Consider the following 24,216-nt stretch of genomic DNA (forward strand, 5'->3'; position numbering starts at 1 on the left):
CAATGGATTTCTCGAAGAATAATTCAAGGGTTGCCAATGATTCATTGTAAATTTGATAATATAAACAAGAATGCTAGTGTTAAATGTACTTACTGCAACCATGTCAAATTCCATGTCACGAAATCCACTTTTATTGGGAAAAAATTGGTGCCTTTTCAGGAAACGCATGACACCGGGAATTCTTCAAGGCTTTAGTAGGCTTGTCCTTAACTAAGATTAACAATACGTCGATCACGATGGGACTCGACTCACAATCTTCTGATTCGAAGTTGGACGCCTTATCCATTAGGCCACGCGATCATATCAACGTACGCGATACGCAACTAAGTCTGGTTGGCATCAAACAAAGCCATTTCCTGTAATTTCTATGTTAATGACTACCCTAGTGCGTCTGCGTACAAATGTATAAATTCATCGACAACTGCCTTTGTGTAATTTTATGGCTGTGCTACGACCAGAAGAATTGCTATATATAAGTGATAGCTGGCAAGAACGCACAAACTATGGATGCCTATAACAATTTTGACAATGAACTTTTCGAAGAAGAATTTAAGGGCTGCCAATGATTCATTGTAAAATTGATAATATAAACAAGAATGATATTGTTAAATGTGTTTATTGCAACAATGTCAGAATCCATGTTTCGAAATCCACTTTTATTGGGAACAAATTTGTCATTTTTCAGGAAACGCATGACAACGGGAAGTCCTTTGCGCTTCAGTAACCTTGTTCTCAACTAATATTAACAACACATCGATCACGATGGGACCCAAACCCACAATCTTCCGGTTCAAAGTGAGACGCCTTATCCATTAGGCCACGCGATCGTATCAACGTACGCGTAACGCAACAAAATTTGGTTAGCGTAAAACATAACTCATTCGCCAATAAATTCTATGTTAATGAAAACCGTAATGCGTCTGTGTACAAATGTATCAATTCTTCGACAAGTGCCTTTGTATAACTTCATGGTGATTCAGCGGCTAGAAGAATTGCTGTATATTAGCGACGGCTGGCAAGAATGCACATACTAACGATGCCTGTAGAATGATTGACAAAAAATTTTACGAGGAATATTTGACGGGCTAACAACGATTCATTGTAAATTTGATTAGAAAAAAAAGAATGCTTGTATTGAATACACTTATTAGAAGCATGTCGCAAGCCATGTTACGCAATCCACTTTTATTGGGAACAGATCCAACCAGATTTTGTTGCGTAACGAGTACGTTGAAATGATCGCGTGGCCTAATGGATATGGCGTCTGACTTCGAATCGGAAGTTTGTGGGTTCGAGTCCCATTGTGATCGATGTGGTGTTAATTTTAGTTCAGAACAGTTCTACTAAAGTGAAACAACTACCCAGTGGCATGCGCTTTCTAAAAATTGACAAGTCGGTTCCCAATTAAAGTCAATATCGTAACATCGCTTGTGACATGCTACTTATAAAAACATTTAATACTCGCATTCTTGTTTTTCTATTCAAATATCCAATGAATCGTTGTCAGCCCCCGAAAAGTTTCTCGTATAAATCATTGTCAACCATTTTACAGCCATCGTTAGTTTTACATTCTTCCCAGCTGTCGCTAACATACAGCAATTCCTCTGGCTGCAGCAGAGCCATGAAATTACACGGAGGAACCAGTAAATTAATTAACACATTTGTACACAGACGCGCTAGGGTTGTCATTAGCATAGAATTACTCCTATTTATCTTTGTTTGATGTCAACCAGATTTTGTTGCGTAACGCAAACGTTAATATGATCGCGTGGCCTAATGGATAAGGCGTCCGACTTCGAATCGTAATATTGTGGGTTCGAGTCCCATCGTGATCGATGTGTTGTTAATATTAGTTCAGAACAGGTGTACTAAAGTGGAACAACCACCCAGTGGCATGCGCCTTTTAAAAATTGACAAGTCTGTTCCCAATTAAAGTCAATTTCGAAACATGGCTTGTGACACGCTACCTATAAAAACATTTAATACTCGCATTCATGTTTTTCTATTCAAATATCCAATGAATCGTTGTCAGCCCCTGGAAAATGCCTCGTATAAATCATTGTCAACCATTTTACAGCCATCGTTAGTTTTACATTCTTGCCAGCTGTCGCTAACATTCAGCAATTGCTCTGGCCGCAGCAGAGCCATGAAATTACACGGAGGAACCAGTAAATTAATTAACACATTTGTACACAGACGCGCTACGGTTGTTATTAACATAGAAATTATTGGCGAATGCGTTTTGTTTTATACTAACCAAATTTTGTTGCGTAACGTGTACGTTCAGATGATCGCGTGGCCTAATGGATGGGGTGTCCCATTTCGAATCGGAAGATCGAGGGTTCTAGTCCCATCGTGATCGATGTGTTGTTAGTCTTAGTTGAGAACAAGTCTACTAAAGTGGAGAAACTACCAAGTGGCATTCGATTCCTGAAAACCGACAAATCTGTTCCCAATAAAAGTGGATTTCGTAACATGGCTTGCGACATGCTACTAATAGGTACATTTAACTCTGGCATTCTTGTTTCTCTAATCAAATTTGCAATGAATCATTGTCAGCCCTTGATATTTTCCTCGTAAAATTCATTGTCAACCATTTTACAGCCATCGTTAGTTTGTGCATTCTTGCAAGCCGTCTCTAATATACAGCAATTCCTCTGGCCGCAGCATAGCCACGAAATTACACGGAGGTACCAGTCAATTAATTAACACATTTGTACACAGACGCACTGCGGTTGTCATTAACATAGAAATTACTGGCATTGAACTTTTTTTGATGCCAACCAGATATTGTTGCGTAACGCGTACATTGATATGATCGCGTGGCTTAATGGATAAGGCGTCCGACTCGGAATCTTAAGATTGTGGGTTCGAGTCCCATCGTGATCGATGTGTTGTTAATCTTAGTTCAGAACAGGTCTACAAAAGTGGAACAACTACCCAGTGACATTCGCTTTCTAAAAATTGACAAATCTGTTCCCAATAAAAGTGAATTTCGTAACATGGCTTGGGACATGCAACTAATAGGTACATTTAACACTGGCATTCTTGTTTCTCTAATCATATTTACAATGAATCGTTATCAGCCCTTGATATATTCCTCGTAAAATTCGTTGTCAACCATTATACAGCCATCGTTAGTTTGTGCATTCTTGCCAGCCGTCGCTAATATACAGCATTTCCTCTGGCTTCGGCATAGCTTTGAAATTACACGGAGGAACCAGTCAATTAATTAAAACATTTGTACACAGACGCGCTAGGGTTGTCATTAACATAAAAATTACTGCTATTGAGCTTTGTTTGATGCCAACCAGATATTGTTGCGTAACGCGTACATTGACATGATCGCGTGACCTAATGGATAAGGCGTCCAACTTCGAATCGGAAGATTGTGGGTTCGAGTCCCATCGTGATCGATGTGTTGTTCATCTTAGTTCAGAACAGGTCTACTAAAGTGGAACAACTACCCAGTGGCATGCGCTTTTTAAAAATTGACAAATCTGTTCCCAATGAAAGTCAATTTCATAACATGGCTTGCGACATGCTTCTAATAGGTACATTTAACACTGGCATTCTTGTTTCTCTAATCAAATTGACAATGAATCATTGTCAGCCATTGATATATTCCTCGTAAAATTCATTGTCAACCATTATACAGCCACCGTTAGTTTGTGCATTCTTGCCAGCCATGGCTAATATACAGCATTTCCTCTGGCTACGGCATGGCTTTGAAATTACCTGGAGGAACCAGTCAATTAATTAAAGCATTTGTGCACAGACGCGCTAGGGTTGTCATTAACATAGAAATTACTGGTATTGAGCTTTGTTTGATGCCAACCAGATTGTGTTGCGTAACGCGTACGTTGATATGATCGCGTGGCCTAATGTATAAGGCGTCCGACTTCGAATCGGAAGATTGTGGGTTCGAGTCCCATTGTGATCGATGTGTTGTTAATCTTAGTTCAGAACAGGTCTACCCAGTGGCATGCGCTTTCTAAAAATTAACAAATTTGTTCCTAATTAAAGTCAATTTCGTAACATGGCTTGTGACATGATACCTATAAAATCATTTAACACTCGCATCTGTGTTTTTCTATTCAAATATCCAATGAATCGTTGTCAGCCCCTGAAAAATTTCTCGTACAAATCATTGTCAACCATTTTACAGCCATCGTTAGTTCTACATTCTTGCCAGCTGTCGCTAACATACAGCAATTCCTCTGGCTGCAGCAGAGCCATGAAATTACACGGAGGAACCAGTAAATTAATTAACACATTTGTACACAGACGTGCTACGGTTGTCATTAACATAGAAATTATTGACGAATGAGTTTTGTTTTATACTAATCAAATTTTGTTGCGTAACGTGTACGTTGATATGATCGCATGGCCTACTGGATAAGGCGTCCGACTTCGAATCCGAAGATTGTGGGTTCGAGTCCCATCGTGATCGATGTGTTGTTAATTTTAGTTCAGAACAGGTCTACTAAAGTGGAACAACTACCCAGTGGCATGCGCTTTTTAAAAATTGACAAATCTGTTCCCAATGAAAGTCAATTTCATAACATGGCTTGCGACATGCTTCTAATAGGTACATTTAACACTGGCATTCTTGTTTCTCTAATCAAATTGACAATGAATCATTGTCAGCCATTGATATATTCCTCGTAAAATTCATTGTCAACCATTATACAGCCACCGTTAGTTTGTTCCTTCTTTGCCAGCCATGGCTAATATACAGCATTTCCTCTGGCTACAGCATGGCTTTGAAATTACCTGGAGGAACCAGTCAATTAATTAAAGCATTTGTGCACAGACGCGCTAGGGTTGTCATTAACATAGAAATTACTGGTATTGAGCTTTGTTTGATGCCAACCAGATTGTGATGCGTAACGCGTACGTTGATATGATCGCGTGGCCTAATGTATAAGGCGTCCGACTTCGAATCGGAAGATTGTGGGTTCGAGTCCCATTGTGATCGATGTGTTGTTAATCTTAGTTCAGAACAGGTCTACCCAGTGGCATGCGCTTTCTAAAAATTAACAAATTTGTTCCTAATTAAAGTCAATTTCGTAACATGGCTTGTGACATGATACCTATAAAATCATTTAACACTCGCATCTGTGTTTTTCTATTCAAATATCCAATGAATCGTTGTCAGCCCCTGAAAAATTTCTCGTACAAATCATTGTCAACCATTTTACAGCCATCGTTAGTTCTACATTCTTGCCAGCTGTCGCTAACATACAGCAATTCCTCTGGCTGCAGCAGAGCCATGAAATTACACGGAGGAACCAGTAAATTAATTAACACATTTGTACACAGACGCGCTACGGTTGTCATTAACATAGAAATTATTGACGAATGAGTTTTGTTTTATACTAATCAAATTTTGTTGCGTAACGTGTACGTTGATATGATCGCATGGCCTACTGGATAAGGCGTCCGACTTCGAATCCGAAGATTGTGGGTTCGAGTCCCATCGTGATCGATGTGTTGTTAATTTTAGTTCAGAACAGGTCTACTAAAGTGGAACAACTACCCAGTGGCATGCGCTTTTTAAAAATTGACAAATCTGTTCCCAATGAAAGTCAATTTCATAACATGGCTTGCGACATGCTTTTAATAGGTACATTTAACACTGGCATTCTTGTTTCTCTAATAAAATTGACAATGAATCATTGTCACCCCTTGATATATTCCTCGTAAAATTCATTGTCAACCATTATACAGCCACCGTTAGTTTGTGCATTCTTGCCAGCCATCGCTAATATACAGCATTTCCTCTGGCTACGGCATGGCTTTGAAATTACCTGGAGGAACCAGTCAATTAATTAAAGCATTTGTGCACAGACGCGCTAGGGTTGTCATTAACATAGAAATTACTGGTATTGAGCTTTGTTTGATGCCAACCAGATTGTGTTGCGTAACGCGTACGTTGATATGATCGCGTGGCCTAATGTATAAGGCGTCCGACTTCGAATCGGAAGATTGTGGGTTCGAGTCCCATTGTGATCGATGTGTTGTTAATCTTAGTTCAGAACAGGTCTACCCAGTGGCATGCGCTTTCTAAAAATTAACAAATTTGTTCCTAATTAAAGTCAATTTCGTAACATGGCTTGTGACATGATACCTATAAAATCACTTAACACTCGCATCTGTGTTTTTCTATTCAAATATCCAATGAATCGTTGTCAGCCCCTGAAAAATTTCTCGTACAAATCATTGTCAACCATTTTACAGCCATCGTTAGTTCTACATTCTTGCCAGCTGTCGCTAACATACAGCAATTCCTCTGGCTGCAGCAGAGCCATGAAATTACACGGAGGAACCAGTAAATTAATTAACACATTTGTACACAGACGCGCTACGGTTGTCATTAACATAGAAATTATTGACGAATGAGTTTTGTTTTATACTAATCAAATTTTGTTGCGTAACGTGTACGTTGATATGATCGCATGGCCTACTGGATAAGGCGTCCGACTTCGAATCCGAAGATTGTGGGTTCGAGTCCCATCGTGATCAATGTGTTGTTAATTTTAGATCAGAACAGGTCTACTAAAGTGAAACAACTACCCAGTGGCATGCGCTTTCTAAAAATTGACAAGTCGGTTCCCAATTAAAATCAATTTCGTAACATGGTTTGAGACATGCTACTTATTAAAACATTTAATACTCGCATTCTTGTTTTTCTATTTAAATATCCAATGAATCGTTGTCAGCCCCCGAAAAATTTCTCGTATAAATCATTGTCAACCATTTTACAGCCATCGTTAGTTTTACATTCTTCCCAGCTGTCGCTAACATACAGCAATTCCTCTGGCTGCAGCAGAGCCATGAAATTACACGGAGGAACCAGTAAATTAATTAACACATTTGTACACCGACTAGTGACGGTTGTCATTAACATAGAAATTATTGACGAATGAGTTTTGTTTTATTCTAACCAAATTTTGTTGCGTAACGCGTACGTTGATATGATCGTGTGGCCAAATAGATAAGGTGTCCGACTTCGAATCGGAAGATTGTGGGTTCGAGTCCCATTATGATCGATGTGTTGTTAATCTTAGTTCAGAACAGGTCTACTAAAGTGGAACAACTACCCAGTGGCATGCGCTTTCTAAAAATTGACAAGTCTGTTCCCAATTAAAGTCAATTTCGAAACATGGCTTATGACACGCTACCTATAAAAACATTTAATACTCGCATTCATGTTTTTCTATTCAAATATCCAATGAATCGTTGTCAGCCCCTAAGAAATGCCTCGTATAAATCATTGTCAACCATTTTACAGCCATCGTTAGTTTTACATTCTTGCCAGCTGTCGCTAACATTCAGCAATTCCTCTGGCCGCAGCAGAGCCATGAAATTACACGGAGGAACCAGTAAATTAATTAACACATTTGTACACAGACGCGCTACGGTTGTTATTAACATAGAAATTATTGGCGAATGCGTTTTGTTTTATACTAACCAAATTTTGTTGCGTAACGTGTACGTTCAGATGATCGCGTGGCCTAATGTATGGGGCGTCCCATTTCGAATCGGAAGATCGAGGGTTCTAGTCCCATCGTGATCGATGTGTTGTTAGTCTTAGTTGAGAACAAGTCTACTAAAGTGGAGAAACTACCAAGTGGCATTCGATTCCTGAAAACCGACAAATCTGTTCCCAATAAAAGTGGATTTCGTAACATGGCTTGCGACATGCTACTAATAGGTACATTTAACTCTGGCATTCTTGTTTCTCTAATCAAATTTGCAATGAATCATTGTCAGCCCTTGATATATTCCTCGTAAAATTCATTGTCAACCATTTTACAGCCATCGTTAGTTTGTGCATTCTTGCAAGCCGTCTCTAATATACAGCAATTCCTCTGGCCGCAGCATAGCCACGAAATTACACGGAGGTACCAGTCAATTAATTAACACATTTGTACACAGACGCACTGCGGTTGTCATTAACATAGAAATTACTGGCATTGAACTTTTTTTGATGCCAACCAGATATTGTTGCGTAACGCGTACATTGATATGATCGCGTGGCTTAATGGATAAGGCGTCCGACTCGGAATCTTAAGATTGTGGGTTCGAGTCCCATCGTGATCGATGTGTTGTTAATCTTAGTTCAGAACAGGTCTACAAAAGTGGAACAACTACCCAGTGACATTCGCTTTCTAAAAATTGACAAATCTGTTCCCAATAAAAGAGAATTTCGTAACATGGCTTGGGACATGCAACTAATAGGTACATTTAACACTGGCATTCTTGTTTCTCTAATCATATTTACAATGAATCATTATCAGCCCTTGATATATTCCTCGTAAAATTCGTTGTCAACCATTATACAGCCATCGTTAGTTTGTGCATTCTTGCCAGCCGTCGCTAATATACAGCATTTCCTCTGGCTTCGGCATAGCTTTGAAATTACACGGAGGAACCAGTCAATTAATTAAAACATTTGTACACAGACGCGCTAGGGTTATCATTAACATAAAAATTACTGCTATTGAGCTTTGTTTGATGCCAACCAGATATTGTTGCGTAACGCGTACATTGACATGATTGCGTGACCTAATGGATAAGGCGTCCAACTTCGAATCGGAAGATTGTGGGTTCGAGTCCCATCGTGATCGATGTGTTGTTAATCTTAGTTCAGAACAGGTCTACTAAAGTGGAACAACTACCCAGTGGCATGCGCTTTCTAAAAATTGACAAATCTGTTCCCAATGAAAGTCAATTTCATAACATGGCTTGCGACATGCTTCTAATAGGTACATTTAGCACTGGCATTCTTGTTTCTCTAATCAAATTGACAATGAATCATTGTCAGCCCTTGATATATTCCTCGTAAAATTCATTGTCAACCATTTTACAGCCACCGTTAGTTTGTGCATTCTTGCCAGCCATCGCTAATATACAGCATTTCCTCTGGCTACGGCATGGCTTTGAAATTACCTGGAGGAACCAGTCAATTAATTAAAGCATTTGTGCACAGACGCGCTAGGGTTGTCATTAACATAGAAATTACTGGTATTGAGCTTTGTTTGATGCCAACCAGATTGTGTTGCGTAACGCGTACGTTGATATGATCGCGTGGCCTAATGGATAAGGCGTCCGACTTCGAATCGGAAGATTGTGGGTTCGAGTCCCATTGTGATCGATGTGTTGTTAATCTTAGTTCAGAACAGGTCTACTAAAGTGGAACAACTACCCAGTGGCATGCGCTTTCTAAAAATTAACAAATTTGTTCCTAATTAAAGTCAATTTCGTAACATGGCTTGTGACATGCTACCTATAAAATCATTTAACACTCGCATCTGTGTTTTTCTATTCAAATATCCAATGAATCGTTGTCAGCCCCTGAAAAATTTCTCGTAAAAATCATTGTCAACCATTTTACAGCCATCGTTAGTTCTACATTCTTGCCAGCTGTCGCTAACATACAGCAATTCCTCTGGCTGCAGCAGAGCCATGAAATTACACGGAGGAACCAGTAAATTAATTAACACATTTGTACACAGACGCGCTACGGTTGTCATTAACATAGAAATTATTGACGAATGAGTTTTGTTTTATACTAATCAAATTTTGTTGCGTAACGTGTACGTTGATATGATCGCATGGCCTACTGGATAAGGCGTCCGACTTCGAATCCGAAGATTGTGGGTTCGAGTCCCATCGTGATCGATGTGTTGTTAATTTTAGTTCAGAACAGGTGTACTAAAGTGAAACAACTACCCAGTGGTATGCGCTTTCTAAAAATTAACAAATTTGTTCCTAATTAAAGTCAATTTCGTAACATGGCTTGTGACATGCTACCTATAAAATCATTTAACACTCGCATCTGTGTTTTTCTATTCAAATATCCAATGAATCGTTGTCAGCCCCTGAAAAATTTCTCGTACAAATCATTGTCAACCATTTTACAGCCATCGTTAATTCTACATTCTTGCCAGCTGTCGCTAACATACAGCAATTCCTCTGGCTGCAGCAGAGCCATGAAATTACACGGAGGAACCAGTAAATTAATTAACACATTTGTACACAGACGCGCTACTGTTGTCATTAACATAGAAATTATTGACAAATGAGTTTTGTTTTATACTAATCAAATTTTGTTGCGTAACGTGTACGTTGATATGATCGCATGGCCTACTGGATAAGGCGTCCGACTTTGAATCCGAAGATTGTGGGTTCGAGTCCCATTGTGATCGATGTGTTGTTAATCTTAGTTCAGAACAGGTCTACTAAAGTGGAACAACTACCCAGTGGCATGCGCTTTCTAAAAATTAACAAATTTGTTCCTAATTAAAGTCAATTTCGTAACATGGCTTGTGACATGCTACCTATAAAATCATTTAACACTCGCATCTGTGTTTTTCTATTCAAATATCCAATGAATCGTTGTCAGCCCCTGAAAAATTTCTCGTACAAATCATTGTCAACCATTTTACAGCCATCGTTAGTTCTACATTCTTGCCAGCTGTCGCTAACATACAGCAATTCCTCTGGCTGCAGCAGAGCCATGAAATTACACGGAGGAACCAGTAAATTAATTAACACAATTGTACACAGACTAGTGACGGTTGTCATTAACATAGAAATTATTGACGAATGAGTTTTGTTTTTTCCAACCAAATTTTGTTGCGTAACGCGTACGTTGATATGATCGCGTGGCCTAATGGATAAGGCGTCCGACTTCGAATCGGAAGATTGTGGGTTCGAGTCCCATTGTGATCGATGTGTTGTTAATCTTAGTTCAGAACAGGTCTACTAAAGTGGAACAACTACCCAGTGGCATGCGCTTTCTAAAAATTAACAAATTTGTTCCTAATTAAAGTCAATTTCGTAACATGGCTTGTGGCATGCTACCTATAAAATCATTTAACACTCGCATCCGTGTTTTTCTATTCAAATATCCAATGAATCGTTGTCAGCCCCTGAAAAATTTTTCGTACAAATCATTGTCAACCATTTTACAGCCATCGTTAGTTTTACATTCTTGCCAGCTGTCGCTAACATACAGCAATTCCTCTGGCTGCAGCAGAGCCATGAAATTACACGGAGGAACCAGTAAATTAATTAACACATTTGTACACAGACGCGCTACGGTTGTCATTAACATAGAAATTATTGACGAATGAGTTTTGTTTTTTCTAACCAAATTTTGTTGCGTAACGCGTACGTTGATATGATCGCGTGGCCTAATGGATAAGGCGTCCGACTTCGAATCGGAAGATTGTGGGTTCGAGTCCCATTGTGATCGATGTGTTGTTAATCTTAGTTCAGAACAGGTCTACTAAAGTGGAACAACTACCCAGTGGCATGCGCTTTCTAAAAATTAACAAATTTGTTCCTAATTAAAGTCAATTTCGTAACATGGCTTGTGGCATGCTACCTATAAAATCATTTAACACTCGCATCCGTGTTTTTCTATTCAAATATCCAATGAATCGTTGTCAGCCCCTGAAAAATTTTTCGTACAAATCATTGTCAACCATTTTACAGCCATCGTTAGTTTTACATTCTTGCCAGCTGTCGCTAACATACAGCAATTCCTCTGGCTGCAGCAGAGCCATGAAATTACACGGAGGAACCAGTAAATTAATTAACACATTTGTACACAGACGCGCTACGGTTGTCATTAACATAGAAATTATTGACGAATGAGTTTTGTTTTTTCTAACCAAATTTTGTTGCGTAACGCGTACGTTGATATGATCGCGTGGCCTAATGGATAAGGCGTCCGACTTCGAATCGGAAGATTGTGGGTTCGAGTCCCATTGTGATCGATGTGTTGTTAATCTTAGTTCAGAACAGGTCTACTAAAGTGGAACAACTACCCAGTGGCATGCGCTTTCTAAAAATTAACAAATTTGTTCCTAATTAAAGTCAATTTCGTAACATGGCTTGTGGCATGCTACCTATAAAATCATTTAACACTCGCATCCGTGTTTTTCTATTCAAATATCCAATGAATCGTTGTCAGCCCCTGAAAAATTTTTCGTACAAATCATTGTCAACCATTTTACAGCCATCGTTAGTTTTACATTCTTGCCAGCTGTCGCTAACATACAGCAATTCCTCTGGCTGCAGCAGAGCCATGAAATTACACGGAGGAACCAGTAAATTAATTAACACATTTGTACACAGACGCGCTACGGTTGTCATTAACATAGAAATTATTGACGAATGAGTTTTGTTTTATACTAACCAAATTTTGTTGCGTAACGTGTACGTTGATATGATCGCATGGCCTAATGGATAAGGCGTCCGACTTCGAATCGGAAGATTGTGGGTTCGAGTCCCATCGTGATCGATGTGTTGTTAATTTTAGTTCAGAACAGGTCTACTAAAGTAAAACAACTACCCAGTGGCATGCGCTTTCTAAAAATTGACAAGTCGGTTCCCAATTAAAATCAATTTCGTAACATGGCTTGTGACATGCTACTTATTAAAACATTTAATACTCGCATTCTTGTTTTTCTATTTAAATATCCAATGAATCGTTGTCAGCCCCCAAAAAATTTCTCGTATAAATCATTGTCAACCATTTTACAGCCATCGTTAGTTTTACATTCTTGTCAGCTGTCGCTAACATACAGCAATTCCTCTGGCTGCAGCAGAGCCATGAAATTACACGGAGGAACCAGTAAATTAATTAACACATTTGTACACAGACTAGTGACGGTTGTCATTAACATAGAAATTATTGACGAATGAGTTTTGTTTTATTCTAACCAAATTTTGTTACGTAACGCGTACGTTGATATGATCGCGTGGCCTAATGGATAAGGCGTCCGACTTCGAATCGGAAGATTGTGGGTTCGAGTCCCATTGTGATCGATGTGTTGTTAATCTTAGTTCAGAACAGGTCTACTAAAGTGGAACAACTACCCAGTGGCATGCGCTTTCTAAAAATTAACAAATTTGTTCCTAATTAAAGTCAATTTCGTAACATGGCTTGTGACATGCTACCTATAAAATCATTTAACACTCGCATCCGTGTTTTTCTTTTCAAATATCCAATGAATCGTTGTCAGCCCCTGAAAAATTTCTCGTACAAATCATTGTCAACCATTTTACAGCCATCGTTAGTTTTACATTCTTGCCCGCTGTCGCTAACATACAGCAATTCCTCTGGCTGCAGCAGAGCCATGAAATTACACGGAGGAACCAGTAAATTAATTAACACATTTGTACACAGACGCGCTACGGTTGTCATTAACATAGAAATTATTGACGAATGTGTTTTGTTTTATACTAACCAAATTTTGTTGCGTAACGTGTACGTTGATATGATCGCATGGCCTAATGGTGGCGTCCGACTTCGAATCGGAAGATTGTGGGTTCGAGTCCCATCGTGATCGATGTGCTGTTAATCTTAGTTGAGAACAAGTCTACTAAAGTGGAGAAACTACCCAGTGGCATGCGATTCCTGAAAACCGACAAATCTATTCCCAATAAAAGTGGATTTCGTAACATGGCTTGCGACATGCTACTAATAGGTACATTTAACTCTGGCATTCTTGTTTCTCTAATCACATTTGCAATGAATCATTGTCAGCCCTTGATATATTCCTCGTAAAATTCATTGTCAACCATTTTACAGCCATCGTTAGTTTTACATTCTTGCCAGCTGTCACTAACATACAGCAATTCCTCTGGCTGTAGCAGAGCCATGAAATTACACGGAGGAACCAGTAAATTAAGTAACACATTTGTACACAGACGCGCTACGGTTGTCATTAACAGAGAAATTATAAGGCGTCCGACTTCGAATCGGAAGATTGTGGGTTCAAGTCCCATCGTGATCGATGTGCTGTTATTCTTTATTGAGAACAAGTCTACTAAAGTGGAGAAACTACCCAGTGACATGCGATTCCTGAAAACCGACAAATCTGTTCCCAATAAAAGTGGATTTCGTAACATGGCTTGCGACATGCTACTAATAGGTACATTTAACTCTGGCATTCTTGTTTCTCTAATCACATTTGCAATGAATCATTGTCAGCCCTTGATATATTCCTCGTAAAATTCATTGTCAACCATTTTACAGCCATCGTTATTTTTACATTCCTGCCAGCTGTCGCTAACATACAGCAATTCCTCTGGCTGTAGCAGAGCCATGAAATTACACGGAGGAACCAGTAAATTAAGTAACACATTTGTACACAGACGCGCTACGGTTGTCATTAACAGAGAAATTATTGACGAATGAGTTTTGTTTTATACTAACCAAATTTTGTTGCGTAACGTGTACGTTGATATGATCGCGTGGCCTAATGGATAAGGCGTCCGACTTCGAATCGGAAGATTGTGCGTTCAAGTCCCATCGTGATCGATGTGCTGTTAATCTTTATTGAGAACAAGTCTACTAAAGTGGAGAAACTACCCAGTGGCATGCGATTCCTGAAAACCGACAAATCTGTTCCCAATAAAAGTGGATTTCGTAACATGGCTTGCGACATGCTACTAATAGGTACATTTAACTCTGGCATTCTTGTTTCTCTAATCACATTTGCAATGAATCATTGTCAGCCCTTGATATATTCCTCGTAAAATTCATTGTCAACCATTTTACAGCCATCGTTAGTTTTACATTCCTGCCAGCTGTCGCTAACATACAGCAATTCCTCTGGCTGTAGCAGAGCCATGAAATTACACGGAGGAACCAGTAAATTAAGTAACACATTTGTACACAGACGCGCTACAGTTGTCATTAACAGAGAAATTATTGACGAATGAGTTTTGTTTTATACTAACCAAATTTTGTTGCGTAACGTGTACGTTGATATGATCGCGTGGCCTAATGGATAAGGCGTCCGACTTCGAATCGGAAGATTGTGGGTTCGAGTCCCATCGTGATCGATGTGTTGTTAATTTTAGTTCAGAACAGGTCTATTAAAGTGAAACAACTACCCAGTGGCATGCGCTTTCTAAAAATTGACAAATCTGTTCCCAATAAAAGTGAATTACTTAACATGGCTTGGGAAATTGTACTAATAGGTACATTTAACACTGGCAATCTTGTTTCTCCAATCAAATTTGCAATGAATCATTGTCAGCCCTTGATATATTCCTCGTAAAATTCATTGTCAACCATTTTACAGCCATCGTTAGTTTGTGCATTCTTGCAAGCCGTCTTTAATTTACAGCAATTCCTCTGGCCGCAGCATAGCCACGAAATTTCACGGAGGTACCAGTCATTTAATTAACACATTTGTACACAGACGCGCTGCGGTTGTCATTAACATAGAAATTACTGGCATTGAAATTTGTTTGATGCCAACCAGATATTGTTGCGTAACGCGTACATTGACCTGATCACGTGGCCTAATGGATAAGGCGTCCGACTTCGAATCGGAAAATTGTGGGTTCGAGTCCCATCGTGATCGATGTGCTGTTAATCTTAGTTGAGAACAAGTCTACTAAAGGGGAGAAGCTACCCAGTCGCATGCGATTCCTGAAAACCGACAAATCTGATCCCAATAAAAGTGGATTTCGTAACATAGCTTGCGACATACTACTAATAGGTACATTTAACTCTGGCATTCTTGTTTCTCTAATCACATTTGAAATGAATCATTGTCAGCCCTTGATATATTCCTCGTAAAATTCATTGTCAACCATTTTACAGCCATTGTTAGTTTTACATTCTTGCCAGCTGTCGCTAACATACAGCAATTCCTCTGGCTGCAGCAGAGCTATGAAATTACACGGAGGAACCAGTAAATTAAGTAACACATTTGTACACAGACGCGCTACGGTTGTCATTAACAGAGAAATTATTGACGAATGAGTTTTGTTTTATACTAACCAAATTTTGTTGCGTAACGTGTACGTTGATATGATCGCGTGGCCTAATAGATAAGGCGTCCGACTTCGAATTGGAAGATTGTGGGTTCGAGTCCCATTGTGATCGATGTGTTGTTAATTTTAGTTCAGAACAGGTCTACTAAAGTGGAACAACTACCCAGTGGCATGCGCTTTCTAAAATTTGACAAATCTGTTCCCAATAAAAGTGAATTACTTAACATGGCTTGGGACATTGTACTAATAGGTACATTTAACACTGCCATTCTTTTTTCTCTAATCAAATTTGCAATGAATCATTGTCAGCCCTTGATATATTCCTCGTAAAATTCATTGTCAACCATTTTACAGCCATCGTTAGTTTGTGCATTTTTGCCAGCCGTCTCTAATATACAGCAATTCCTCTGGCCGCAACATAGCCACGAAATCACACGGAGGTACCAGTCATTTAATTAACACATTTGTACACAGACGCGCCGCGGTTGTCATTAACATAGAAATTACTGGCATTTAACTTTGTTTGATACCAACCAGATATTGTTGCATAACGCGTACATTGACATGATCGCGTGGCCAAATGGATGAGTCGTCCGACTCGAATCGGAAGATTGTGGGTTCGAGTCCCATTGTGATCGATGTGTTGTTAATCTTAGTTCTGAACAGGTCTACTAAAGTGGAACAACTACCCAGTGGCATTTGCTTTCTAAAAATTGACAAATCTGTTCCCAATTAAAGTCAATTTCGTAACATGGCTTGTGACATGCTACCTATAAAAACAATTAGTACTCGCATTCTTGTTTTTCTATTCAAATATCCAATGAATCGTTGTCAGCCCCTGAAAAATTTCTCGTATAAATCATTGTCAACCATTTTACAGCCATCGTTAGTTTTACATTCTTGCCAGCTGTCGCTAACATACAGCAATTCTTCTGGCCGCAGCAGAGCCATGAAATCACACGGAGGAACCAGTAAATTAATTAACACATTTGTACACAGACGCGCTACGGTTGTCATTAACATAGAAATTATTGGTGAATGAGTTTTGTTTTATTCCAACCAAATTTTGTTGCGCAACGCGTACGTTGATATGATCGCGTGGCCTAATGGGCTAGGCGTCTGACTTCTAATCGGAAGTTTGTGGGTTTGAGCGTGATCGATGTGTTGTTAATTTTAGTTCAGAACAGGTCTACTAAAGTGGAGCAACTACCCAGTGCAATGCGCTTTCTTAAAATTGACAAATCTGTTACCAACAAAAGTGAATTTCGTAATATGGCTTGGGACATGCTACCAATGAAAATATTTAATACTCGCATTCTTGTTTTTCTATTCAAATATCCAATGAATCGTTGTCAGCCCCTGAAAAATTCCTCGTATAAATCATTGTCAACCATTTTACAGCCACCGTTAGTTTGTGCATTCTTGCCAGCCGTCTCTAATATACAGCAATTCCTCTGGCCGCAACATAGCCTCGAAATCACACGGGGGTACCAGTCATTTAATTAACACATTTGTACACAGACGCGCTGCGGTTGTCATTAACATAGAAATTACTGGCATTTAACTTTGTTTGATACCAACCAGATATTGTTGCATAACGCGTACATTGACATGATCGCGTGGCCTAATGGATGAGTCGTCCGACTCGAATCGGAAGATTGCGGGTTCCAGTCCCATCGTAATCGATGTGTTGTTAATTTTAGTTCAGAACAGGTCTACTAAAGTGGAACAACTACCCAGTGGCATGCGCTTTCTAAAAATTGACAAATCTGTTCCCAATAAAAGTGAATTACTTAACATGGCTTGGGACATTGTACTAATAGGTACATTTAACACTGCCATTCTTGTTTCTCTAATCAAATTTGCAATGAATCATTGTCAGCCCTTGATATATTCCTCGTAAAATTCATTGTCAACCATTTTACAGCCATCGTTAGTTTGTGCATTCTTGCCAGCCGTCTCTAATATACAGCAATTCCTCTGGCCGCAACATAGCCACGAAATCACACGGAGGTACCAGTCATTTAATTAACACATTTGTACACAGACGCGCTGCGGTTGTCATTAACATAGAAATTACTGGCATTTAACTTTGTTTGATACCAACCAGATATTGTTGCATAACGCGTACATTGACATGATCGCGTGGCCAAATGGATGAGTCGTCTGACTCGAATCGGAAGATTGTGGGTTCGAGTCCCATTGTGATCGATGTGTTGTTAATCTTAGTTCAGAACAGGTCTACTAAAGTGGAACAACTACCCAGTGGCATTCGCTTTCTAAAATTTGACAAATCTGTTCCCAATTAAAGTCAATTTCGTAACATGGCTTGTGACATGCTACCTATAAAAACAATTAGTACTCGCATTCTTGTTTTTCTATTCAAATATCCAATGAATCGTTGTCAGCCCCTGAAAAATTTCTCGTATAAATCATTGTCAACCATTTTACAGCCATCGTTAGTTTTACATTCTTGCCAGCTGTCGCTAACATACAGCAATTCTTCTGGCCGCAGCAGAGTCATGAAATCACACGGAGGAACCAGTAAATTAATTAACACATTTGTACACAGACGCGCTACGGTTGTCATTAACATAGAAATTATTGGTGAATGAGTTTTGTTTTATTCCAACCAAATTTTGTTGCGTAACACGTACGTTGATATGATCGCGTGGCCTAATGGGCTAGGCGTCTGACTTCTAATCGGAAGATTGTGGGTTTGAGCGTGATCGATGTGTTGTTAATTTTAGTTCAGAACAGGTCTACTGAAGTGGAGCAACTACCCAGTGCAATGCGCTTTCTTAAAATTGACAAATCTGTTCCCAACAAAAGTGAATTTCGTAATATGGCTTGGGACATGCTACCAATGAAAATATTTAATACTCGCATTCTTGTTTTTCTATTCAAATATCCAATGAATCGTTGTCAGCCCCTGAAAAATTTCTCGTATAAATCATTGTCAAACATTTTACAGCCACAGTTAGTTTGTGCATTCTTGCCAGCCGTCTCTAATATACAGCAATTCCTCTGGCCGCAACATAGCCTCGAAATCACACGGGGGTACCAGTCATTTAATTAACACATTTGTACACAGACGCGCTGCGGTTGTCATTAACATAGAAATTACTGGCATTTAACTTTGTTTGATACCAACCAGATATTGTTGCATAACGCGTACATTGACTTGATCGCGTGGCATAATGGATGAGTCGTCCGACTCGAATCAGAAGATTGTGGGTTCGAGTCCCATCGTGATCGATGTGTTGTTAATCTTAGTTCACAACAGGTCTACTAGAGTGGAACAACTACCCAGTGGCATTCGCTTTCTAAAAATTGACAAATCTGTTCCCAATTAAAGTCAATTTCGTAACATGGCTTGTGACATGCTACCTATAAAAACAATTAGTACTCGCATTCTTGTTTTTCTATTCAAATATCCAATGAATCGTTGTCAGCCCCTGAAAAATTTCTCGTACAAATCATTGTCAACCATTTTACAACCATCGTTAGTTTTACATTCTTGCCAGCTGTCGCTAACATACAGCAATTCCTCTGGCTGCAGCAGAGCCATGAAATTACACGGAGGAACCAGTAAATTAATTAACACATTTGTACGAATCGGAAGATTGCGGGTTCCAGTCCCATCGTGATCGATGTGTTGTTAATTTTAGTTCAGAACAGGTCTACTAAAGTGGAACAACTACCCAGTGGCATGCGCTTTCTAAAAATTGACAAATCTGTTCCCAGTAAAAGTGAATTTCGTAACATGGCTTGCGACATGCTAGTAATAGGTACATTTAACTCTGGCATTCTTGTTTCTCTAATCACATTTGCAATGAATCATTGTCAGCCCTTGATATATTCCTCGTAAAATTCATTGTCAACCATTTTACAGCTATCGTTAGTTTTACATTCTTGCCAGCTGTCGCTAACATACAGCAATTCCTCTGGCTGCAGCAGAGCCATGAAATTACACGGTGGAACCAGTAAATTAATTAACACATTTGTACACAGACGAGCTACAGTTGTCATTAACATAGAAATTATTGACAAATGAGTTTTGTTTTATTCTAACCAAATTTTGTTGCGTAACGTGTACGTTGATATGATCGCATGGCCTAATGGATAAGGCGTCCGAATTCGAATCGGAAGATTGTGGGTTCGAGTCCCATCGTGATCGATGTGTTGTTAATTTTAGTTCAGAACAGGTCTACTAAAGTGAAACAACTACCCAGCGGCATGCGCTTTCTAAAAATTGATAAGTCGGTTCCCAATTAAAATCTATTTTGTAACATGGCTTGTGACATGCTACTTATCAAAACATTTAATACTCACATTCTTGTTTTTCTTTTTAAGTATCCAATGAATCGTTGTCAGCCCCCGAACAATTTCTCCTATAAATCATTGTCAACCATTCTACAGCCATCGTTAGTCTTACATTCTTGCCAGCTGTCGCTAACATACAGCAATTCCTCTGGCTGCAGCAGAGCCATGAAATTACACGGAGGAACCAGTAAATTAATTAACACATTTGTACGAATCGGAAGATTGCGGGTTCCAGTCCCATCGTGATCGATGTGTTGTTAATTTTAGTTCAGAACAGGTCTACTAAAGTGGAACAACTACCCAGTGGCATGCGCTTTCTAAAAATTGACAAATCTGTTCCCAGTAAAAGTGAATTTCGTAACATGGCTTGCGACATGCTAGTAATAGGTACATTTAACTCTGGCATTCTTGTTTCTCTAATCACATTTGCAATGAATCATTGTCAGCCCTTGATATATTCCTCGTAAAATTCATTGTCAACCATTTTACAGCTATCGTTAGTTTTACATTCTTGCCAGCTGTCGCTAACATACAGCAATTCCTCTGGCTGCAGCAGAGCCATGAAATTACACGGTGGAACCAGTAAATTAATTAACACATTTGTACACAGACGAGCTACAGTTGTCATTAACATAGAAATTATTGACAAATGAGTTTTGTTTTATTCTAACCAAATTTTGTTGCGTAACGTGTACGTTGATATGATCGCATGGCCTAATGGATAAGGCGTCCGAATTCGAATCGGAAGATTGTGGGTTCGAGTCCCATCGTGATCGATGTGTTGTTAATTTTAGTTCAGAACAGGTCTACTAAAGTGAAACAACTACCCAGCGGCATGCGCTTTCTAAAAATTGATAAGTCGGTTCCCAATTAAAATCTATTTTGTAACATGGCTTGTGACATGCTACTTATCAAAACATTTAATACTCACATTCTTGTTTTTCTTTTTAAGTATCCAATGAATCGTTGTCAGCCCCCGAACAATTTCTCCTATAAATCATTGTCAACCATTCTACAGCCATCGTTAGTCTTACATTCTTGCCAGCTGTCGCTAACATACAGCAATTCCTCTGGCTGCAGCAGAGCCATGAAATTACACGGTGGAACCAGTAAATTAATTAACACATTTGTACACAGACGAGCTACGGTTGTCATTAACATAGAAATTATTGACGAATGAGTTTTGTTTTATTCTAACCAAATTTTGTTGCGTAACGTGTACGTTGATATGATCGCGTGGCCTAATGGATAAGGCGTCTTACTTCGAATCGGAAGATTGTGGGTTCGAGTCCCATCGTGATCAATGTGTTGTTAATTTTAGTTCAGAACAGGTCTACTAAAGTGGAACAACTACCCAGTGGCATGCGCTTTCTAAAAATTGACAAATCTGTTCCCAGTAAAAGTGAATTTCGTAACATGGCTTGCGATATGCTAGTAATAGGTACATTTAACACTGGCATTCTAGTTTCTGTAATCAACTTTACAATGAATCATTGTCAGCCCTTGATATATTCCTCGTAAAATTCGTTGTCAACCATTTACAGCCATCGTTAGTTTGTGCATTCTTGCCAGCCGTCGCTAATATACAGCATTTCCTCTGGCTGCGGCATAGCTTTGAAATTACACGGAGGAACCAGTCAATTAATTAAAACATTTGTACACAGACGCGCTAGGGTTGTCATTAGCATTGAATTACTGCTATTGAGCTTTTTTTGCTGCCAACCGGGTTTTATTGCGTAACGCGTACGTTGATATGATCGCGTGGCCTAATGGATAAGGCGTCCGACTTCGAATCGGAAGATTGTGGGTTCAAGTCCCATCGTGATCGATGTGTTGTTATTCTTAGTTCAGAACAGGTCTACTAAAGTGGAACAACTACCCAGTGGCATGCGCCTTCTAAAAATTGACAAGTCTGTTCCCAATTAAAGTCAATTTCGTAACATGGCTTGTGACATGCTACCTATAAAAACATTTAATACTCGCATTCATGTTTTTCTATTCAAATATCCAATGAATCGTTGTCAGCCCCTGGAAAATTCCTCGTATAAATCATTGTCAACCATTTTACAGCCATCGTTAGTTTTACATTCTTGCCAGCTGTCGCTAACATTCAGCAATTCCTCTGGCCGCAGCAGAGCAATGAAATTACACGGAGGAACCAGTAAATTAATTAAAACATTTGTACACAGACGCGCTACGGTTGTTATTAACGTAGAAATTATTGGCGAATGAGTTTTGTTTTATACTAACCAAATTTTGTTGCGTAACGTGTATCTTCACATGATCGCGTGGCCTAATGGATGGGGCGTCCCACTTCGAATCGGAAGATCGAGGTTTCGAGTCCCATCGTGATCGATGGGTTGTTAGTATTAGTTGAGAACAAGTCTACTAAAGTGGAGAAACTACCCAGTGGCATGCGATTCCTGAAAACCGACAAATCTGTTCCCAATAAAAGTGGATTTCGTAACATGGCCTGCGACATGCTACTAATAGGTACATTTAACTCTGGCATTCTTGTTTCTCTAATCAAATTTGCAATGAATCATTGTCAGCCCTTGATATATTCCTCGTAAAATTCATTGTCAACCATTTTACAGCCATCGTTAGTTTGTGCATTCTTGCAAGCCGTCTCTAATTTACAGCAATTCCTCTGGCCGCAGCATAGCCACGAAATTTCACGGAGGTACCAGTCAATTAATTAACACATTTGTACACAGACGCGCTGCGGTTGTCATTAACATAGAAATTACTGGCATTGAAATTTGTTTGATGCCAACCAGATATTGTTGCGTAACGCGTACATGGACATGATCGCGTGGCCTAATGGATAAGGCGTCCGACTTCGAATCGGAAGATTGTGGGTTCGAGTCCCATCGTGATCGATGTGTTGTTAATTTTAGTTCAGAACAGGTCTACTAAAGTGAAACAACTACCCAGTGGCATGCGCTTTCTAAAAATTGACAAGTCGATTCCCAATTAAAGTCAATTTCGTAACATGGCTTGTGACATGCTACTTATTAAAACATTTAATACTCGCATTCTTGTTTTTCTATTTAAATATCCAATGAATCGTTGTTAGCCCCGAAAAATTTCTCGTATAAGTCATTGTCAACCATTTTACAGCCATCGTTAGTTTTACATTCTTGCCAGCTGTCGCTAACATACAGCATTTCCTCTGGCTGCAGCAGAGCCATGAAATTACACGGAGGAACCAGTGAATTAATTAACACATTTGTACACAGACGAGCTACGGTTGTCATTAACATAGAAAATATTGACGAATGAGTTTTGTTTTATTCTAACCAAATTTTGTTGCGTAACGTATATGTTGATATGATCGCGTGGCCTAATGGATAAGGCGTCCGACTTCGAATCATAAGATTGTGGGTTCGAGTCCCATCGTGATCGATGTGTTGTTAATTTTAGTTGAGAACAAGTCTACTAAAGTGGAACAACTACCCAGTGGCATGCGATTCCTGAAAACCGACAAATCTGTTCCCAATAAAAGTGGATTTCGTAACATGGCTTGCGACATGCTACTAATAGGTACATTTAACTCTGGCATTCTTGTTTCTCTAATCAAATTTGCAATGAATCATTGTCAGCCCTTGATATATTCCTCGTAAAATTCATTGTAAACCATTTTACAGCCATCGTTAGTTTGTGCATTCTAGCAAGCCGTTTTTAATTTACAGCAATTCTTCTGGCCGCAGCATAGCCGCGAAATTTCACGGAGGTACCAGTCAATTAAGTAACACATTTGTACACAGACGCGCTACGGTTGTCATTAACAGAGAAATTATTGACGAATGAGTTTTGTTTTATACTAACCAAATTTTGTTGCGTAACGTGTACGTTGATATGATCGCGTGGCCTAATGGATAAGGCGTCCGACTTCCAATCGAAAGATTGTGGGTTCGAGCGTGATCGATGTGTTGTTAATTTTAGTTCAGAACAGGTCTACTAAAGTGGAGCAACTACCCAGTGCAATGCGCTTTCTTAAAATTGACAAATCTGTTCCCAATTAAAGTCAATTTCGTAACATGGCTTGTGACATGCTACTTATAAAAACAT

At 39.2% G+C, this 24,216-nt stretch overlaps 24 non-coding genes across 24 annotated transcripts; all 24 read left to right on the forward strand.

The window, feature by feature from the left end:
• Window positions 1–1,237: 1,237 nt before the first annotated feature.
• On the forward strand, window positions 1,238–1,310 carry Trnar-ucg (transfer RNA arginine (anticodon UCG)). Its single transcript has one exon. It is a non-coding gene; the product is annotated as a tRNA-Arg (tRNA).
• Window positions 1,311–1,762: 452 nt separating this feature from the next.
• On the forward strand, window positions 1,763–1,835 carry Trnar-ucg (transfer RNA arginine (anticodon UCG)). The gene has a single exon. It is a non-coding gene; the product is annotated as a tRNA-Arg (tRNA).
• Window positions 1,836–2,816: 981 nt separating this feature from the next.
• Trnap-cgg (transfer RNA proline (anticodon CGG)) lies at window positions 2,817–2,889 on the forward strand. The gene has a single exon. It is a non-coding gene; the product is annotated as a tRNA-Pro (tRNA).
• A 981-nt stretch (window positions 2,890–3,870) lies between these two features.
• Window positions 3,871–3,943, forward strand: Trnar-ucg (transfer RNA arginine (anticodon UCG)). The gene has a single exon. It is a non-coding gene; the product is annotated as a tRNA-Arg (tRNA).
• A 965-nt stretch (window positions 3,944–4,908) lies between these two features.
• On the forward strand, window positions 4,909–4,981 carry Trnar-ucg (transfer RNA arginine (anticodon UCG)). The gene has a single exon. It is a non-coding gene; the product is annotated as a tRNA-Arg (tRNA).
• A 964-nt stretch (window positions 4,982–5,945) lies between these two features.
• On the forward strand, window positions 5,946–6,018 carry Trnar-ucg (transfer RNA arginine (anticodon UCG)). The gene has a single exon. It is a non-coding gene; the product is annotated as a tRNA-Arg (tRNA).
• Window positions 6,019–6,982: 964 nt separating this feature from the next.
• Window positions 6,983–7,055, forward strand: Trnar-ucg (transfer RNA arginine (anticodon UCG)). Its single transcript has one exon. It is a non-coding gene; the product is annotated as a tRNA-Arg (tRNA).
• Window positions 7,056–8,036: 981 nt separating this feature from the next.
• Trnap-cgg (transfer RNA proline (anticodon CGG)) lies at window positions 8,037–8,109 on the forward strand. The gene has a single exon. It is a non-coding gene; the product is annotated as a tRNA-Pro (tRNA).
• Window positions 8,110–9,090: 981 nt separating this feature from the next.
• Trnar-ucg (transfer RNA arginine (anticodon UCG)) lies at window positions 9,091–9,163 on the forward strand. Its single transcript has one exon. It is a non-coding gene; the product is annotated as a tRNA-Arg (tRNA).
• Window positions 9,164–10,670: 1,507 nt separating this feature from the next.
• Trnar-ucg (transfer RNA arginine (anticodon UCG)) lies at window positions 10,671–10,743 on the forward strand. The gene has a single exon. It is a non-coding gene; the product is annotated as a tRNA-Arg (tRNA).
• A 453-nt stretch (window positions 10,744–11,196) lies between these two features.
• Trnar-ucg (transfer RNA arginine (anticodon UCG)) lies at window positions 11,197–11,269 on the forward strand. Its single transcript has one exon. It is a non-coding gene; the product is annotated as a tRNA-Arg (tRNA).
• Window positions 11,270–11,722: 453 nt separating this feature from the next.
• Window positions 11,723–11,795, forward strand: Trnar-ucg (transfer RNA arginine (anticodon UCG)). The gene has a single exon. It is a non-coding gene; the product is annotated as a tRNA-Arg (tRNA).
• A 454-nt stretch (window positions 11,796–12,249) lies between these two features.
• Trnar-ucg (transfer RNA arginine (anticodon UCG)) lies at window positions 12,250–12,322 on the forward strand. Its single transcript has one exon. It is a non-coding gene; the product is annotated as a tRNA-Arg (tRNA).
• A 454-nt stretch (window positions 12,323–12,776) lies between these two features.
• Trnar-ucg (transfer RNA arginine (anticodon UCG)) lies at window positions 12,777–12,849 on the forward strand. Its single transcript has one exon. It is a non-coding gene; the product is annotated as a tRNA-Arg (tRNA).
• A 1,425-nt stretch (window positions 12,850–14,274) lies between these two features.
• Trnar-ucg (transfer RNA arginine (anticodon UCG)) lies at window positions 14,275–14,347 on the forward strand. The gene has a single exon. It is a non-coding gene; the product is annotated as a tRNA-Arg (tRNA).
• A 454-nt stretch (window positions 14,348–14,801) lies between these two features.
• On the forward strand, window positions 14,802–14,874 carry Trnar-ucg (transfer RNA arginine (anticodon UCG)). Its single transcript has one exon. It is a non-coding gene; the product is annotated as a tRNA-Arg (tRNA).
• A 454-nt stretch (window positions 14,875–15,328) lies between these two features.
• Window positions 15,329–15,401, forward strand: Trnar-ucg (transfer RNA arginine (anticodon UCG)). The gene has a single exon. It is a non-coding gene; the product is annotated as a tRNA-Arg (tRNA).
• Window positions 15,402–15,855: 454 nt separating this feature from the next.
• Trnar-ucg (transfer RNA arginine (anticodon UCG)) lies at window positions 15,856–15,928 on the forward strand. The gene has a single exon. It is a non-coding gene; the product is annotated as a tRNA-Arg (tRNA).
• A 3,995-nt stretch (window positions 15,929–19,923) lies between these two features.
• Window positions 19,924–19,996, forward strand: Trnar-ucg (transfer RNA arginine (anticodon UCG)). The gene has a single exon. It is a non-coding gene; the product is annotated as a tRNA-Arg (tRNA).
• An 849-nt stretch (window positions 19,997–20,845) lies between these two features.
• Window positions 20,846–20,918, forward strand: Trnar-ucg (transfer RNA arginine (anticodon UCG)). The gene has a single exon. It is a non-coding gene; the product is annotated as a tRNA-Arg (tRNA).
• Window positions 20,919–21,372: 454 nt separating this feature from the next.
• Window positions 21,373–21,445, forward strand: Trnar-ucg (transfer RNA arginine (anticodon UCG)). Its single transcript has one exon. It is a non-coding gene; the product is annotated as a tRNA-Arg (tRNA).
• A 452-nt stretch (window positions 21,446–21,897) lies between these two features.
• Window positions 21,898–21,970, forward strand: Trnar-ucg (transfer RNA arginine (anticodon UCG)). Its single transcript has one exon. It is a non-coding gene; the product is annotated as a tRNA-Arg (tRNA).
• Window positions 21,971–22,951: 981 nt separating this feature from the next.
• Trnar-ucg (transfer RNA arginine (anticodon UCG)) lies at window positions 22,952–23,024 on the forward strand. Its single transcript has one exon. It is a non-coding gene; the product is annotated as a tRNA-Arg (tRNA).
• Window positions 23,025–23,477: 453 nt separating this feature from the next.
• On the forward strand, window positions 23,478–23,550 carry Trnar-ucg (transfer RNA arginine (anticodon UCG)). Its single transcript has one exon. It is a non-coding gene; the product is annotated as a tRNA-Arg (tRNA).
• The last annotated feature ends 666 nt before the right edge of the window (window positions 23,551–24,216 follow it).

Source organism: Hydractinia symbiolongicarpus, chromosome 11 (genome assembly GCF_029227915.1).
Source record: "Hydractinia symbiolongicarpus strain clone_291-10 chromosome 11, HSymV2.1, whole genome shotgun sequence".
Taxonomy (NCBI): Eukaryota; Metazoa; Cnidaria; class Hydrozoa; order Anthoathecata; family Hydractiniidae; genus Hydractinia; species Hydractinia symbiolongicarpus.